Here is a 17,336-nt window from a genome sequence, read left to right on the forward strand (position 1 = left end):
CTGCAACATATCGTCCAAAATTTAGTTTAAGGCAAGGGAAGTAAAAATAACACAAAATCAACATATGGAACTTTTCCACAATACAGCCTATTTGCTATCATATTGTTAAATTTTAAGTTTCTAGCTCATGCCGAAGTGGGTAAACATTTATGCCAGCCAGTGAGCCAAACAGTTTTATATATATAATATAGAGCCAGGCAATGTGCACGCTAAATAGTGGAGACTTTGGTTAGGAAATTTATTGCGGAAAAACGGTACGTCGTATCAAAGTATGGATTGCGCCATCAGACGACCCCTTTAGTCTTCTACATTACTGTCTTAGGCCTTTTCTAGTATATTGCGTATTTATACCAAGGAAGGAGGTGAACATATCGATCCATGTCAAATTTCGACCGCTTTAAACAAGTTGAAAAGAGATTTTGCCAACTTAGCAGACACCTACACTCTTGAAACTTGGCACGCCGGACGACAATATAACGACCTACAATTTTGGTTGTTTGAGGTTTTGCCGTATCTCCATGGTCTTCACCATAAATTGATTACGGTACATACATTATGCTGAAATTAAGGTAGCGTTTCTAGGTAAGTTATTCCTTCAGTTTCCCATACATTCATAGCAGTAGAATAATCAAAGTCGGTCTACATATAGCCAATGGTCGTGTCAGGGAGCGTGCTGAATTTAGTGTCTATCTGTCTTATGAGTGTGTTAATCAGTATAAAATGTATGGAAATTTAACAAAATTGATAAAAACCGGGGAAATGAAGGTCAGTCTAAGGTAGAAGGGGTCGAGATACGATAAAAAGTCATAGGACCAAAGTTGTAGATCTCTTCATTTTAGGGGGCGAAAGTGCAGTCCGTTTATTGATACTTTTAGGAATTTTTCCGCAGGATACACGCTAATAGCTATCACATTGCCAAATTCAAAGTTCCTAGGCCATCTGGAAGGGTCTAACCCGAAATTTGATTCCGGTAATTTGATTGAGCCGTGGGGGGTCTAAATATGAAAAATTTGAACTTTCCGAAATTTTTCCTTGGGTTACAGCCTAATAGGTATCAGAAAGGGTCTACGAAATTTGAGTCCGATATCTTGATTGGGCGGAAGGGTGTAGCACGAAATTTGAGTCCGATATTTTAATCCGGTGTGGGGGGCTAAATGTGATAAATTTGAACATTTTGAAATATTTCCACGGGTTATAGAATAACAGCTATCAGATTGCCGAATTCCAAGCTTCAAGTTCATCTGGAACGGAAGGGTCTAACCCGAAATTTGAGTCCGACATTTTGATTCGAAAGGGGGCTAAATACAAAAAATTATAACATTTTGAAATATTTCCACGGGTTATAGAATAACAGCTATCAGACTGCCGAATTCCAAGTTTCCAGGTCATCTGTAACTGACGGGTCTAATCCGAAATTTGAGTCCGATATTTTGATTGGATTGAGGCTAAATACGTAAAATCTGAACGTTTTGGAATTTCGCCTTGGGTTGCAGCCTAATAGCTATCAGATTTCCGAATTTCAAGTTCCTAGCTCATCTGGAAGGGTCTAACACGAAATTTTAGTCCGATATATTGATGGGGCGGAAGGGGGGCTAAATATGAAAAATTTCAACGTTTTTGAATTTTTCCTTGGGTTGCAGCCTAATAGCTATCAGACTGCCGAACTTCAAGTTTCCAGGTCATCTGGAACGGAAGGGTCTAACCCGAAATTTGAGTCCGATATTTTGATTCGATGGGGGCTAAATACGTAAAATTTGTACATTTTGGAATTTTGCCTTGGGTTACAGCCTAATAGCTATCAGATTTCCGAATTTCAAGTTCCTAGCTCATTTGGAAGGGTCTAACACGAAATTTTAGTCCGATATTTTGATGGGGCGGAAGGGGGGCTAAATATGAAAATTTTCAACGTTTTAGAGTTTTTCCTTGGGTTGCAGCCTAATAGCTATCAGACTGCCGAATTCCAAATTTCCACCTTATCTGGAATGGAAGGGTCGAACCCGAAATTTGAGTCCGACATTTTGATTCGAAGGGGGGCTAAATACGAAAAATTATAACTTTTTGGAATTTTGCTTTGTGTTACAGCCTAATAGCTATCATATTTCCGAATTTCAAGTTCCTAGCTCATCTGGAAGGGTCTAACACGAAATTTTAGTCTGATATTTTGATTGGGCGGAAGGGGGGCTAAATATGAAAAATTTCAACGTTTTTGAATTTTTCCTTGGGTTGCAGCCTAATAGCTATCAGACTGCCGAATTCCAAATTTCCACCTTATCTGGAATGGAAGGGTCTAACCCGAAATTTGAGTCCGACATTTTGATTCGAAGGGGGGCTAAATAAAAAAATTATAACTTTTTGGAATTTTGCCTTGGGTTACAGCCTAACAGCTATCATATTTCTGAATTTCAAGTTTCTAGCTCATCTGGAAGGGTCTAACACGAAATTTTATTCTGATATTTTGATGGGGCGGAAGGGGGACTAAATATGAAAAATTTCAACGTTTTCGAATTTTTCCTTGGGTTGCAGCCTAATAGCTATCAGACTGCCGAATTCCAAGTTTCCAGGTCATCTGTAACGGACGGGTCTAATCCGAAATTTGAGTCCGATATTTTGATTGGATGGAGGCTAAATACAAAAAATTTGTACATTTTGGAATTGTGCCTTGGCTTACAGCCCAATAGCTATCAGATTTCCGAATTTCAAGTTCCTAGCTCATCTGGAAGGGTCTAACACGAAATTTTAGTCCGATAATTTGAAGGGGCGGAAGGGGGGCTAAATATAAGAAATTTCAACGTTTTTGAATTTTTCCTAGGGTTGCAGCCTAATAGCTATCAGACTGCCGAATTCCAAGTTTCCAGGTCATCTGGAACGAAAGGGTCTAACCCGAAATTTGAGTCCGATATTTTGATTTGATGGGGGCTAAATACGTAAAATTTGTACATTTTGGAATTTTGCCTTGGGTTACAGCCTAATAGCTATCAGAATTCCGAATTTCAAGTTCCTAGCTCATCTGGAAGGGTCTAAACGAAATTTTAGTCCGATAATTTGATGGGGCGGAAGGGGGGCTAAATTAGAAAATTTTCAATGTTTTTGAATTTTTCCTTGGGTTGCAGCCTAATAGCTATCAGACTGCCAAATTACAAGTTTCCAGGTCATCTGGAACGGAAGGGTCTAACCCGAAATTTGAGTCCGATATTTTGATTCGAAGGGGGGCTAAATACGAAAAATTATAACTTTTTGGAATTTTGCCTCGGGTTACAGCCTAATAGCTATCACATTTCCGAATTTCAAGTTCCTAGCTCATCTGGAAGGGTCTAACACGAATTTTTAGTCCGATATTTTGATGGGGCGGAACGGGGGCCAAATATGAAAAATTTCAACGTTTTTGAATTTTTCCTTGGGTTGCAGCCTAATAGCTATCAGATTTCCGAATTTCAAGTTCCTAGCTCATCTGGAAGGGTCTAACACGAAATTTTAATCCGATATATTGATGGGGCGGAAGGGGGCTAAATATGAAAAATGTTAACATTTTTGAATTTTTCCTTGGGTTGCAGCCTAATAGCTATCAGACTGCCGAATTCCAAGTTTTCAGCTCATCTGGAACGGAAGGGTCTAACCCGAAACTAACCCGAAATTTGATTCCAATATTTTGATTCGATGGGGGGCTAAATACAAAAAATTGGAAATTTTTTGAGTTTTGCCTTGGGTTACAGCCTAATAGCTATCAGATTGCCGAATTTCAAGTTCCTAGCTCATCTGGAAGGGTCTAACACGAAATTTTAGTCCGATTATTTGATGGGACGGAAGGGGGGCTAAATATGAAAAATTTCAACTTTTTTGAATTTTTCCTTGGGTTTCAGCCTAATAGCTATCAGATTGCCGAATTTCAAGTTCCTACCTCACATGGAAGTGGGCAAACATTAATGTCAGTCAGTGAGTCAGTGAGTCAGCCTTGTGGCTTTATATATATAAGATAAGATAGAGTCGGGCAATGTGCACGCTGAATAGTGCAGGCTTTCGTTTGGAAATTTATTGCGAGCAAACGGTGCATCGTATCGCGGTACGGTTTGCGGCGTTAGGCGGCGCTTTTAGTGGTCTATATTACTGTCTTTGGCGCTTTCTCCTACCCCGCATATTTATGCCATAGAGGAGGTGAACGATTCGATCCATGTCAAATTTCGCCCACTTTTCACAAATTGAAAAATAATTTTTCCAACTTGGCAGACAGCTACAGTGTTGAAACTTTGCAGGCAAGTTGACGATGAAACGGCCTATAATTTCGGTTATTTGAGGTTTTACCGTATCTCAACGGGGTTCGCCATAAATTGCTTAAGAATCATCAATTAGGCCGAAATTTCAGTAGTGTTTCCACATGTACCCTCCGTTTTCCCATACTTGCAAGGCAGCTAGAATAACGAAAGTCGGTCTACATATGGCCAATGCCGTTGCCAAGGAGCGTGCTGAATTTCGTTCATCTATCTATCATACGAGTGTGTGAATCAGAAAATAATTTATGGAAATTTAACAAAATTTTGCGAAACCGGGAAAATGAAGCTCAATCTAAGGTAGAAGGGGTCGAGATACGACAAAAAGTCATAAGACCAAAGTTGTAGATCTCTTAATTTTAGGAGTCGAAAGTGCAATCCGTTCATTGATAGCAATTACCGTTCGGCCACAAGAGAGCTCGAAACGAAAGCCTGCACCGTCCTATATATTGATTCGGTGGGAGGGGGTTAATTATTAAAAATTTTAGCTTTTCGGATTTTTTCCAGGGGTTACAGCCTAATAACTATCAGGTTGCCGAATTTCAAGTTCCTAGCTCATCTGGAAGGGTCTAACACGAAATTTCTTTGATTGGGCGGAAGGGGGGCTAAATATAAAAAAATTGTACTTTTTGCAATTTTTCCTTGGGTTGCAGCCTAAAAGCTGTCAGACTGCCGAATTTCAAGTTCCTACCTCATCTGGAAGGGTCTAACACGAATATTTACTACGACATTTTGATGGGCCGTAAGGGGGGCTAAATATGAAAAATGTCAACTTTTTTGAATTTTTCCTTGGGTTGCAGCCAAATAGCTATCAGATTGCCGAATTTCAAGTTCCTACCTCACTTGGTAGTGGGCAAACATTAATGTCAGTCAGTGAGTCAGTGAGTGAGTCAGTCAATTAGCCTTGTGGCTTTATATATATAAGATAAGATAGAGTCGGGCAATGTGCACGCTGAATAGTGCAGGCTTTCGTTTGGAAATTTATTGCGAGCAAACGGTGCATCGTATCGCGGTACGGTTTGCGGCGTTAGGCGACCCTTTTAGTGGTCTATATTACTGTCTTTGGCGCTTTCTCCTACCCCGCATATTTATGCCATAGAGGAGGTGAACGTTTCGATCCATGTCAAATTTCGCCCACTTTTCACAAATTGAAAAATAATTTTTCCAACTTGGCAGACAGCTACAGTGTTGAAACTTTGCAGGCAAGTTGACGATGAAACGGCCTATAATTTCGGTTATTTGAGGTTTTACCGTATCTCAACGGGGTTCGCCATAAATTGCTTAAGAATCATCAATTAGGCCGAAATTTCAGTAGTGTTTCCACATGTACCCTCCGTTTTCCCATACTTGCAAGGCAGCTAGAATAACGAAAGTCGGTCTACATATGGCCAATGCCGTTGCCAAGGAGCGTGCTGAATTTCGTTCATCTATCTATCATACGAGTGTGTGAATCAGAAAATAATTTATGGAAATTTAACAAAATTTTGCGAAACCGGGAAAATGAAGCTCAATCTAAGGTAGAAGGGGTCGAGATACGACAAAAAGTCATAAGACCAAAGTTGTAGATCTCTTAATTTTAGGAGTCGAAAGTGCAATCCGTTCATTGATAGCAATTACCGTTCGGCCACAAGAGAGCTCGAAACGAAAGCCTGCACCGTCCTATATATTGATTCGGTGGGAGGGGGTTAATTATTAAAAATTTTAGCTTTTCGGATTTTTTCCAGGGGTTACAGCCTAATAACTATCAGGTTGCCGAATTTCAAGTTCCTAGCTCATCTGGAAGGGTCTAACACGAAATTTCTTTGATTGGGCGGAAGGGGGGCTAAATATAAAAAAATTGTACTTTTTGCAATTTTTCCTTGGGTTGCAGCCTAAAAGCTGTCAGACTGCCGAATTTCAAGTTCCTACCTCATCTGGAAGGGTCTAACACGAATATTTACTACGACATTTTGATGGGCCGTAAGGGGGGCTAAATATGAAAAATGTCAACTTTTTTGAATTTTTCCTTGGGTTGCAGCCAAATAGCTATCAGATTGCCGAATTTCAAGTTCCTACCTCACTTGGTAGTGGGCAAACATTAATGTCAGTCAGTGAGTCAGTGAGTGAGTCAGTCAATTAGCCTTGTGGCTTTATATATATAAGATAAGATAGAGTCGGGCAATGTGCACGCTGAATAGTGCAGGCTTTCGTTTGGAAATTTATTGCGAGCAAACGGTGCATCGTATCGCGGTACGGTTTGCGGCGTTAGGCGACCCTTTTAGTGGTCTATATTACTGTCTTTGGCGCTTTCTCCTACCCCGCATATTTATGCCATAGAGGAGGTGAACGTTTCGATCCATGTCAAATTTCGCCCACTTTTCACAAATTGAAAAATAATTTTTCCAACTTGGCAGACAGCTACAGTGTTGAAACTTTGCAGGCAAGTTGACGATGAAACGGCCTATAATTTCGGTTATTTGAGGTTTTACCGTATCTCAACGGGGTTCGCCATAAATTGCTTAAGAATCATCAATTAGGCCGAAATTTCAGTAGTGTTTCCACATGTACCCTCCGTTTTCCCATACTTGCAAGGCAGCTAGAATAACGAAAGTCGGTCTACATATGGCCAATGCCGTTGCCAAGGAGCGTGCTGAATTTCGTTCATCTATCTATCATACGAGTGTGTGAATCAGAAAATAATTTATGGAAATTTAACAAAATTTTGCGAAACCGGGAAAATGAAGCTCAATCTAAGGTAGAAGGGGTCGAGATACGACAAAAAGTCATAAGACCAAAGTTGTAGATCTCTTAATTTTAGGAGTCGAAAGTGCAATCCGTTCATTGATAGCAATTACCGTTCGGCCACAAGAGAGCTCGAAACGAAAGCCTGCACCGTCCTATATATTGATTCGGTGGGAGGGGGTTAATTATTAAAAATTTTAGCTTTTCGGATTTTTTCCAGGGGTTACAGCCTAATAACTATCAGGTTGCCGAATTTCAAGTTCCTAGCTCATCTGGAAGGGTCTAACACGAAATTTCTTTGATTGGGCGGAAGGGGGGCTAAATATAAAAAAATTGTACTTTTTGCAATTTTTCCTTGGGTTGCAGCCTAAAAGCTGTCAGACTGCCGAATTTCAAGTTCCTACCTCATCTGGAAGGGTCTAACACGAATATTTACTACGACATTTTGATGGGCCGTAAGGGGGGCTAAATATGAAAAATGTCAACTTTTTTGAATTTTTCCTTGGGTTGCAGCCAAATAGCTATCAGATTGCCGAATTTCAAGTTCCTACCTCACTTGGTAGTGGGCAAACATTAATGTCAGTCAGTGAGTCAGTCAGTGAGTCAGTCAATTAGCCTTGTGGCTTTATATATATAAGATAAGATAGAGTCGGGCAATGTGCACGCTGAATAGTGCAGGCTTTCGTTTGGAAATTTATTGCGAGCAAACGGTGCATCGTATCGCGGTACGGTTTGCGGCGTTAGGCGACCCTTTTAGTGGTCTATATTACTGTCTTTGGCGCTTTCTCCTACCCCGCATATTTATGCCATAGAGGAGGTGAACGTTTCGATCCATGTCAAATTTCGCCCACTTTTCACAAATTGAAAAATAATTTTTCCAACTTGGCAGACAGCTACAGTGTTGAAACTTTGCAGGCAAGTTGACGATGAAACGGCCTATAATTTCGGTTATTTGAGGTTTTACCGTATCTCAACGGGGTTCGCCATAAATTGCTTAAGAATCATCAATTAGGCCGAAATTTCAGTAGTGTTTCCACATGTACCCTCCGTTTTCCCATACTTGCAAGGCAGCTAGAATAACGAAAGTCGGTCTACATATGGCCAATGCCGTTGCCAAGGAGCGTGCTGAATTTCGTTCATCTATCTATCATACGAGTGTGTGAATCAGAAAATAATTTATGGAAATTTAACAAAATTTTGCGAAACCGGGAAAATGAAGCTCAATCTAAGGTAGAAGGGGTCGAGATACGACAAAAAGTCATAAGACCAAAGTTGTAGATCTCTTAATTTTAGGAGTCGAAAGTGCAATCCGTTCATTGATAGCAATTACCGTTCGGCCACAAGAGAGCTCGAAACGAAAGCCTGCACCGTCCTATATATTGATTCGGTGGGAGGGGGTTAATTATTAAAAATTTTAGCTTTTCGGATTTTTTCCAGGGGTTACAGCCTAATAACTATCAGGTTGCCGAATTTCAAGTTCCTAGCTCATCTGGAAGGGTCTAACACGAAATTTCTTTGATTGGGCGGAAGGGGGGCTAAATATAAAAAAATTGTACTTTTTGCAATTTTTCCTTGGGTTGCAGCCTAAAAGCTGTCAGACTGCCGAATTTCAAGTTCCTACCTCATCTGGAAGGGTCTAACACGAATATTTACTACGACATTTTGATGGGCCGTAAGGGGGGCTAAATATGAAAAATGTCAACTTTTTTGAATTTTTCCTTGGGTTGCAGCCAAATAGCTATCAGATTGCCGAATTTCAAGTTCCTACCTCACTTGGTAGTGGGCAAACATTAATGTCAGTCAGTGAGTGAGTCAGTCAATTAGCCTTGTGGCTTTATATATATAAGATAAGATAGAGTCGGGCAATGTGCACGCTGAATAGTGCAGGCTTTCGTTTGGAAATTTATTGCGAGCAAACGGTGCATCGTATCGCGGTACGGTTTGCGGCGTTAGGCGACCCTTTTAGTGGTCTATATTACTGTCTTTGGCGCTTTCTCCTACCCCGCATATTTATGCCATAGAGGAGGTGAACGTTTCGATCCATGTCAAATTTCGCCCACTTTTCACAAATTGAAAAATAATTTTTCCAACTTGGCAGACAGCTACAGTGTTGAAACTTTGCAGGCAAGTTGACGATGAAACGGCCTATAATTTCGGTTATTTGAGGTTTTACCGTATCTCAACGGGGTTCGCCATAAATTGCTTAAGAATCATCAATTAGGCCGAAATTTCAGTAGTGTTTCCACATGTACCCTCCGTTTTCCCATACTTGCAAGGCAGCTAGAATAACGAAAGTCGGTCTACATATGGCCAATGCCGTTGCCAAGGAGCGTGCTGAATTTCGTTCATCTATCTATCATACGAGTGTGTGAATCAGAAAATAATTTATGGAAATTTAACAAAATTTTGCGAAACCGGGAAAATGAAGCTCAATCTAAGGTAGAAGGGGTCGAGATACGACAAAAAGTCATAAGACCAAAGTTGTAGATCTCTTAATTTTAGGAGTCGAAAGTGCAATCCGTTCATTGATAGCAATTACCGTTCGGCCACAAGAGAGCTCGAAACGAAAGCCTGCACCGTCCTATATATTGATTCGGTGGGAGGGGGTTAATTATTAAAAATTTTAGCTTTTCGGATTTTTTCCAGGGGTTACAGCCTAATAACTATCAGGTTGCCGAATTTCAAGTTCCTAGCTCATCTGGAAGGGTCTAACACGAAATTTCTTTGATTGGGCGGAAGGGGGGCTAAATATAAAAAAATTGTACTTTTTGCAATTTTTCCTTGGGTTGCAGCCTAAAAGCTGTCAGACTGCCGAATTTCAAGTTCCTACCTCATCTGGAAGGGTCTAACACGAATATTTACTACGACATTTTGATGGGCCGTAAGGGGGGCTAAATATGAAAAATGTCAACTTTTTTGAATTTTTCCTTGGGTTGCAGCCAAATAGCTATCAGATTGCCGAATTTCAAGTTCCTACCTCACTTGGTAGTGGGCAAACATTAATGTCAGTCAGTGAGTCAGTGAGTGAGTCAGTCAATTAGCCTTGTGGCTTTATATATATAAGACTCGCTTTCGCTCGTTGGGGGCTGCGCCCCCAAACCCCCCATTCCTGTACATTATAAGTGGTCACATGGAAAATAACAGTCGCGAACCGGTACTTCGTTACGAAAAACGGATTGCGCCACCAGACGGCCCATTTATTCGCTTACATGTATGGTCCTCTAATATTTTCTCGTACCGTACATTCACGAGTTATAGAAAAGATAGCGTTAAACGTTTCGACGTGGTGAAAATTACATACGATTCTCACAAGATAAGAAATTATTTTCCTAACGTAACGGGGAGCTACAGTCTTGAAAGTTGGTAGGTTTATCGTATTTGAAACGCTCTATATTTCCGTTATTTGATGTTATTCGTATCTGCATCGTTTTCGCCGCAGATTGGTTTAGAACCTTGGATTAGGAATACAGTGTTTCCGTTTTACTTTCGTTTTTCCATTTTTACAGGGTGCTAGAATCATGCATTTTGCTCACGTGTCACCCTCGAAATTTCCAGTGAGCCTGCTAAATTTCATGAACCTATCGGTCTTATAAGTGTGTAACACAGTAAAATTAACTACGGAAAATGTAAAAATTGACGTTAAATCTGAAAAATGCAGCTCTATCTAAGGCATAAGGGATCATGATACGACTAAAATTCCCGGGTCAGAAGTTGTAGATCTCTTCATGATCGGATCCGAACGTCTTGTCCATTTGGTGGTAGAACTTACAGTTTAGCCACCAAAATCCTCGAAACGCTAGTTAGCACCATAATGAAAATTACTTCCAGATTTCGATATTTTCTGGAGATAGAATTTTACTTATTTAATGTTTTGCCGTATCTCCAAGGGATTCACCATATATTGCTTAGGAACCTTAAATTAGCCTGAAATTTTATTGGTGTTTCCATATATTCCTTCCATTTTCCTATACATTCAAGGCAGCTAGAATAATGAATGTCGGTCTGCATATGCCCAATAACCGTGCCAAGGACCGTGCTGAATTTAGTGCATCTATCTGTCTCATGAGTGTGTGAATCAGTAAATTAATTTTTGAAAATTTAACTAAATTTTCCAAAACCGGGAAAATGAAGCTCAATCTGAGGTAGAAGGGGTCGAGATACGACAGAAAGTCATAGGACCAAAGTTGTATATCTACTCATTTTAGGACATGAAAGTGCAGTCCATTTATCGATAACTATTACGGTTTACCCACAAGAGATCTCGAAACAAAAGGATGCACCGTTTTTAAATTTGGCTTAATATTTCGAATTTTTAGTGGATTGAATATTAATTATATTAACGTATTGCAGTTTCTACGCCGGATATGGTTTAGGAGCTAGAAATTTGCCAAATTTTAATTTTGTAAGGCGCTGCATCACGGTGTAGCCATTTTGTTTGGGGGAGGGGGTAAATTTAAAAATTTATACTTTTAGGAATTTTTCCGCAGGATACACGCTAATAGCTATCACATTGCCAAATTCAAAGTTCCTAGGCCATCTGGAAGGGTCTAACCCGAAATTTGATTCCGGTAATTTGATTGAGCCGTGGGGGTTCTAAATATGAAAAATTTGAACTTTCCGAAATTTTTCCTTGGGTTACAGCCTAATAGGTATCAGAAAGGGTCTACGAAATTTGAGTCCGATATCTTGATTGGGCGGAAGGGTGTAGCACGAAATTTGAGTCCGGTATTTTAATCCGGTATGGGGGGCTAAATGTGATAAATTTGAACATTTTGAAATATTTCCACGGGTTATAGAATAACAGCTATCAGATTGCCGAATTCCAAGCTTCAAGTTCATCTGGAACGGAAGGGTCTAACCCGAAATTTGAGTCCGACATTTTGATTCGACGGGAGGCTAAATACGAAAATTTAAACATTTTGGAATCTTGTCTTGGGTTGCAGCCTAATAGCTATCAGATTTCCGAATTTCAAATTCCTAGCTCATCTGGAAGGGCCTAACAGGAAATTTTAGTCCGATATTTCGATGGGGAGGAAGGAGGGCTAAATACGAAACATTTCAACGTTTTTGAATTTTTCCTTAGGTTGCAGCCTAATAGCTATCAGACTGCAGAATTCCAATTTTCCACCTTATCTGGAACGGAAGGGTCTAACCCGAAATTTGAGTCCGACATTTTGATTCGATGGGGGGCTAAATACGAAAAATCTGAACGTTTTGGAATTTCGCCTTGGGTTGCAGCCTAATAGCTATCAGATTTCCGAATTTCAAGTTCCTAGCTCATCTGGAAGGGTCTAACGCGAAATTTTAGTCCGATATATTGATGGGGCGGAAGGGGTGCTAAATATGAAAAATTTCAACGTTTTTGAATTTTGCCTTGGGTTGCAGCCTAATAGCTATCAGACTGCCGAATTCCAAGTTTCCAGGTCATCTGGAACGGAAGGGTCTAACCCGAAATTTGAGTCCGATATTTTGATTCGATGGGGGGCTAAATACGAAAAATCTGAACGTTTTGGAATTTCGCCTTGGGTTGCAGCCTAATAGCTATCAGATTTCCGAATTTCAAGTTCCTAGCTCATCTGGAAGGGTCTAACACGAAATTTTAGTCCGATATATTGATGGGGCGGAAGGGGGGCTAAATATGAAAAATTTCAACGTTTTTGAATTTTTCCTTGGGTTGCAGCCTAATAGCTATCAGACTGCCGAATTCCAAGTTTCCAGGTCATCTGGAACGGAAGGGTCTAACCCGAAATTTGAGTCCGATATTTTGATTTTATGGGGGCTAAATACGTAAAATTTGTACATTTTGGAATTTTGCCTTGGGTTACAGCCTAGTAGCTAACAGATTTCCGAATTTCAAGTTCCTAGCTCATCTGGAAGGGTCTAAACGAAATTTTAGTCCGATAATTTGATGGGGCGGAAGGGGGGCTAAATTAGAAAATTTTCAATGTTTTTGAATTTTTCCTTCGGTTGCAGCCTAATAGCTATCAGACTGCCGAATTACAAGTTTCCAGGTCATCTGGAACGGAAGGGTCTAACCCGGAATTTGAGTCCGATATTTTGATTCGAAGGGGGGCTAAATACGAAACATTATAACTTTTTGGAATTTTGCCTCGGGTTAGAGCCTAATAGCTATCACATTTCCGAATTTCAAGTTCCTAGCTCATCTGGAAGGGTCTAACACGAAATTTTAGTCCGATATTTTGATGGCGCGGAAGGGGAGCTAAATATGAAAAATGTCAACATTTTTGAATTTTTCCTTGGGTTGCAGCCTAATAGCTATCAGACTGCCGAATTCCAAGTTTTCAGCTCATCTGGAACGGAAGGGTCTAACCCGAAACTAACCCGAAATTTGATTCCAATATTTTGATTCGATGGGGGGCTAAATACAACAAATTTGAACTTTTTGGAGTTTTTCCGTGGATTACAGCCTAACAGCTATCAGATTGCCGAATTTCAAGTTCCTAGCTCATCTGGAAGGGTCTAACACGAAATTTTTAGTCCGATTATTTGATGGCACGGAAGGGGGCTAAATATGAAAAATTTCAACTTTTTTGAATTTTTCCTTGGGTTTCAGCCTAATAGCTATCAGATTGCCGAATTTCAAGTTCCTAGCTCACCTGGAAGTGGGCAAACATTAATGTCAGTGAGTCAGTGAGTCAGTCAGCCTTGTGGCTTTATATATATAAGATAATAAGATAGAGTCGGGCAATGTGCACGCTGAATAGTGCAGGCTTTCGTTTGGAAATTGATTGCGAGCAAACGGTGCATCGTATCGCGGTACGGTTTGCGGCGTTAGGCGACCCTTTTAGTGGTCTACATTACTGTCTTTGGCGCTTTCTCCTACCCCGCATATTTATGCCATAGAGGAGGTGAACGTTTCGATCCATGTCAAATTTCGCCCACTTTTCACAAATTGAAAAATAATTTTTCCAACTTGGCAGACAGATACAGTCTTGAAACTTTGCAGACACGTTGACGATGAAACGGCCTATAATTTCGGTTATTTGAGGTTTTACCGTATCTCAACGGGTTTCGCCATAAATTGCTTAAGAATCATCAATTAGGCCGAAATTTCAGTAGTGTTTCCACATGTACCCTCCGTTTTCCCATACTTGCAAGGCAGCTAGAATAACGAAAGTCGGTCTACATATGGCCAATGCCGTTGCCAAGGAGCGTGCTGAATTTCGTTCATCTATCTATCATACGAGTGTGTGAATCAGAAAATAATTTATGGAAATTTAACAAAATTTTGCGAAACCGGGAAAATGAAGCTCAATCTAAGGTAGAAGGGGTCGAGATACGACAAAAAGTCATAAGACCAAAGTTGTAGATCTCTTAATTTTAGGAGTCGAAAGTGCAATCCGTTCATTGATAGCAATTACCGTTCGGCCACAAGAGAGCTCGAAACGAAAGCCTGCACCGTCCTATATATTGATTCGGTGGGAGGGGGTTAATTATTAAAAATTTTAGCTTTTCGGATTTTTTCCAGGGGTTACAGCCTAATAACTATCAGAATGCTGAATTTCAAGTTCCTAGCTCATCTGGAAGGATCTACCCCGAAATTTTAGTCCGAAACTTTGATTGGGTGGAGGGGGGCTAAATAGGAAATGATTCAGCTATTTGCATTTTTTCCTGGTGTTACAGCGGAATAGCTATCAGATTACCGAATTTCAAGTTCCTAGCTCATCTGGAACTGAAGGGTCTGACCCGAAATTTGAGTGCGACATTTTGATTCCGTGGGGGGCTAAATACAAAAAAATTTAACTTTTTGGAATTTTTCCTTGGGTTACAGCCTCATATACATCAGGTTGCCGAATTTCAAGTTCCTAGCTCATCTGGAAGGGTCTAACACGAAATTTCTTTGATTGGGCGGAAGGGGGGCTAAATATTAAAAAATTCAACTTTTTGGAATTTTTCCTTTGGTTGCAGCCTAATAACTATCAGACTGCCGAATTTCAAGTTCCTACCTCACTTGGAAGTGGGCAAACATTAATGTCAGTCAGTCAGTGAGTGAGTGAGTGAGTCAGTTAGCCTTGTGGCTTTATATATATAGGATAAGATAGAGTCGGGCAATGTGCACGCTGAATAGTGCAGGCTTTCGTTTGGAAATTTATTGCGAGCAAACGGTGCATCGTATCGCGGTACGGTTTGCGGCGTTAGGCGACCCTTTTAGTGGTCTATATTACTGTCTTTGGCGCTTTCTCCTACCCCGCATATTTATGCCATAGAGGAGGTGAACGTTTCGATCCATGTCAAATTTCGCCCACTTTTCACAAATTGAAAAATAATTTTTCCAACTTGGCAGACAGCTACAGTGTTGAAACTTTGCAGGCAAGTTGACGATGAAACGGCCTATAATTTCGGTTATTTGAGGTTTTACCGTATCTCAACGGGGTTCGCCATAAATTGCTTAAGAATCATCAATTAGGCCGAAATTTCAGTAGTGTTTCCACATGTACCCTCCGTTTTCCCATACTTGCAAGGCAGCTAGAATAACGAAAGTCGGTCTACATATGGCCAATGCCGTTGCCAAGGAGCGTGCTGAATTTCGTTCATCTATCTATCATACGAGTGTGTGAATCAGAAAATAATTTATGGAAATTTAACAAAATTTTGCGAAACCGGGAAAATGAAGCTCAATCTAAGGTAGAAGGGGTCGAGATACGACAAAAAGTCATAAGACCAAAGTTGTAGATCTCTTAATTTTAGGAGTCGAAAGTGCAATCCGTTCATTGATAGCAATTACCGTTCGGCCACAAGAGAGCTCGAAACGAAAGCCTGCACCGTCCTATATATTGATTCGGTGGGAGGGGGTTAATTATTAAAAATTTTAGCTTTTCGGATTTTTTCCAGGGGTTACAGCCTAATAACTATCAGGTTGCCGAATTTCAAGTTCCTAGCTCATCTGGAAGGGTCTAACACGAAATTTCTTTGATTGGGCGGAAGGGGGGCTAAATATAAAAAAATTGTACTTTTTGCAATTTTTCCTTGGGTTGCAGCCTAAAAGCTGTCAGACTGCCGAATTTCAAGTTCCTACCTCATCTGGAAGGGTCTAACACGAATATTTACTACGACATTTTGATGGGCCGTAAGGGGGGCTAAATATGAAAAATGTCAACTTTTTTGAATTTTTCCTTGGGTTGCAGCCAAATAGCTATCAGATTGCCGAATTTCAAGTTCCTACCTCACTTGGTAGTGGGCAAACATTAATGTCAGTCAGTGAGTCAGTGAGTGAGTCAGTCAATTAGCCTTGTGGCTTTATATATATAAGATAAGATAGAGTCGGGCAATGTGCACGCTGAATAGTGCAGGCTTTCGTTTGGAAATTTATTGCGAGCAAACGGTGCATCGTATCGCGGTACGGTTTGCGGCGTTAGGCGACCCTTTTAGTGGTCTATATTACTGTCTTTGGCGCTTTCTCCTACCCCGCATATTTATGCCATAGAGGAGGTGAACGTTTCGATCCATGTCAAATTTCGCCCACTTTTCACAAATTGAAAAATAATTTTTCCAACTTGGCAGACAGCTACAGTGTTGAAACTTTGCAGGCAAGTTGACGATGAAACGGCCTATAATTTCGGTTATTTGAGGTTTTACCGTATCTCAACGGGGTTCGCCATAAATTGCTTAAGAATCATCAATTAGGCCGAAATTTCAGTAGTGTTTCCACATGTACCCTCCGTTTTCCCATACTTGCAAGGCAGCTAGAATAACGAAAGTCGGTCTACATATGGCCAATGCCGTTGCCAAGGAGCGTGCTGAATTTCGTTCATCTATCTATCATACGAGTGTGTGAATCAGAAAATAATTTATGGAAATTTAACAAAATTTTGCGAAACCGGGAAAATGAAGCTCAATCTAAGGTAGAAGGGGTCGAGATACGACAAAAAGTCATAAGACCAAAGTTGTAGATCTCTTAATTTTAGGAGTCGAAAGTGCAATCCGTTCATTGATAGCAATTACCGTTCGGCCACAAGAGAGCTCGAAACGAAAGCCTGCACCGTCCTATATATTGATTCGGTGGGAGGGGGTTAATTATTAAAAATTTTAGCTTTTCGGATTTTTTCCAGGGGTTACAGCCTAATAACTATCAGGTTGCCGAATTTCAAGTTCCTAGCTCATCTGGAAGGGTCTAACACGAAATTTCTTTGATTGGGCGGAAGGGGGGCTAAATATAAAAAAATTGTACTTTTTGCAATTTTTCCTTGGGTTGCAGCCTAAAAGCTGTCAGACTGCCGAATTTCAAGTTCCTACCTCATCTGGAAGGGTCTAACACGAATATTTACTACGACATTTTGATGGGCCGTAAGGGGGGCTAAATATGAAAAATGTCAACTTTTTTGAATTTTTCCT

This window comes from Anabrus simplex, chromosome 5 (genome assembly GCF_040414725.1).
Source record: "Anabrus simplex isolate iqAnaSimp1 chromosome 5, ASM4041472v1, whole genome shotgun sequence".
Lineage (NCBI taxonomy): Eukaryota > Metazoa > Arthropoda > Insecta > Orthoptera > Tettigoniidae > Anabrus > Anabrus simplex.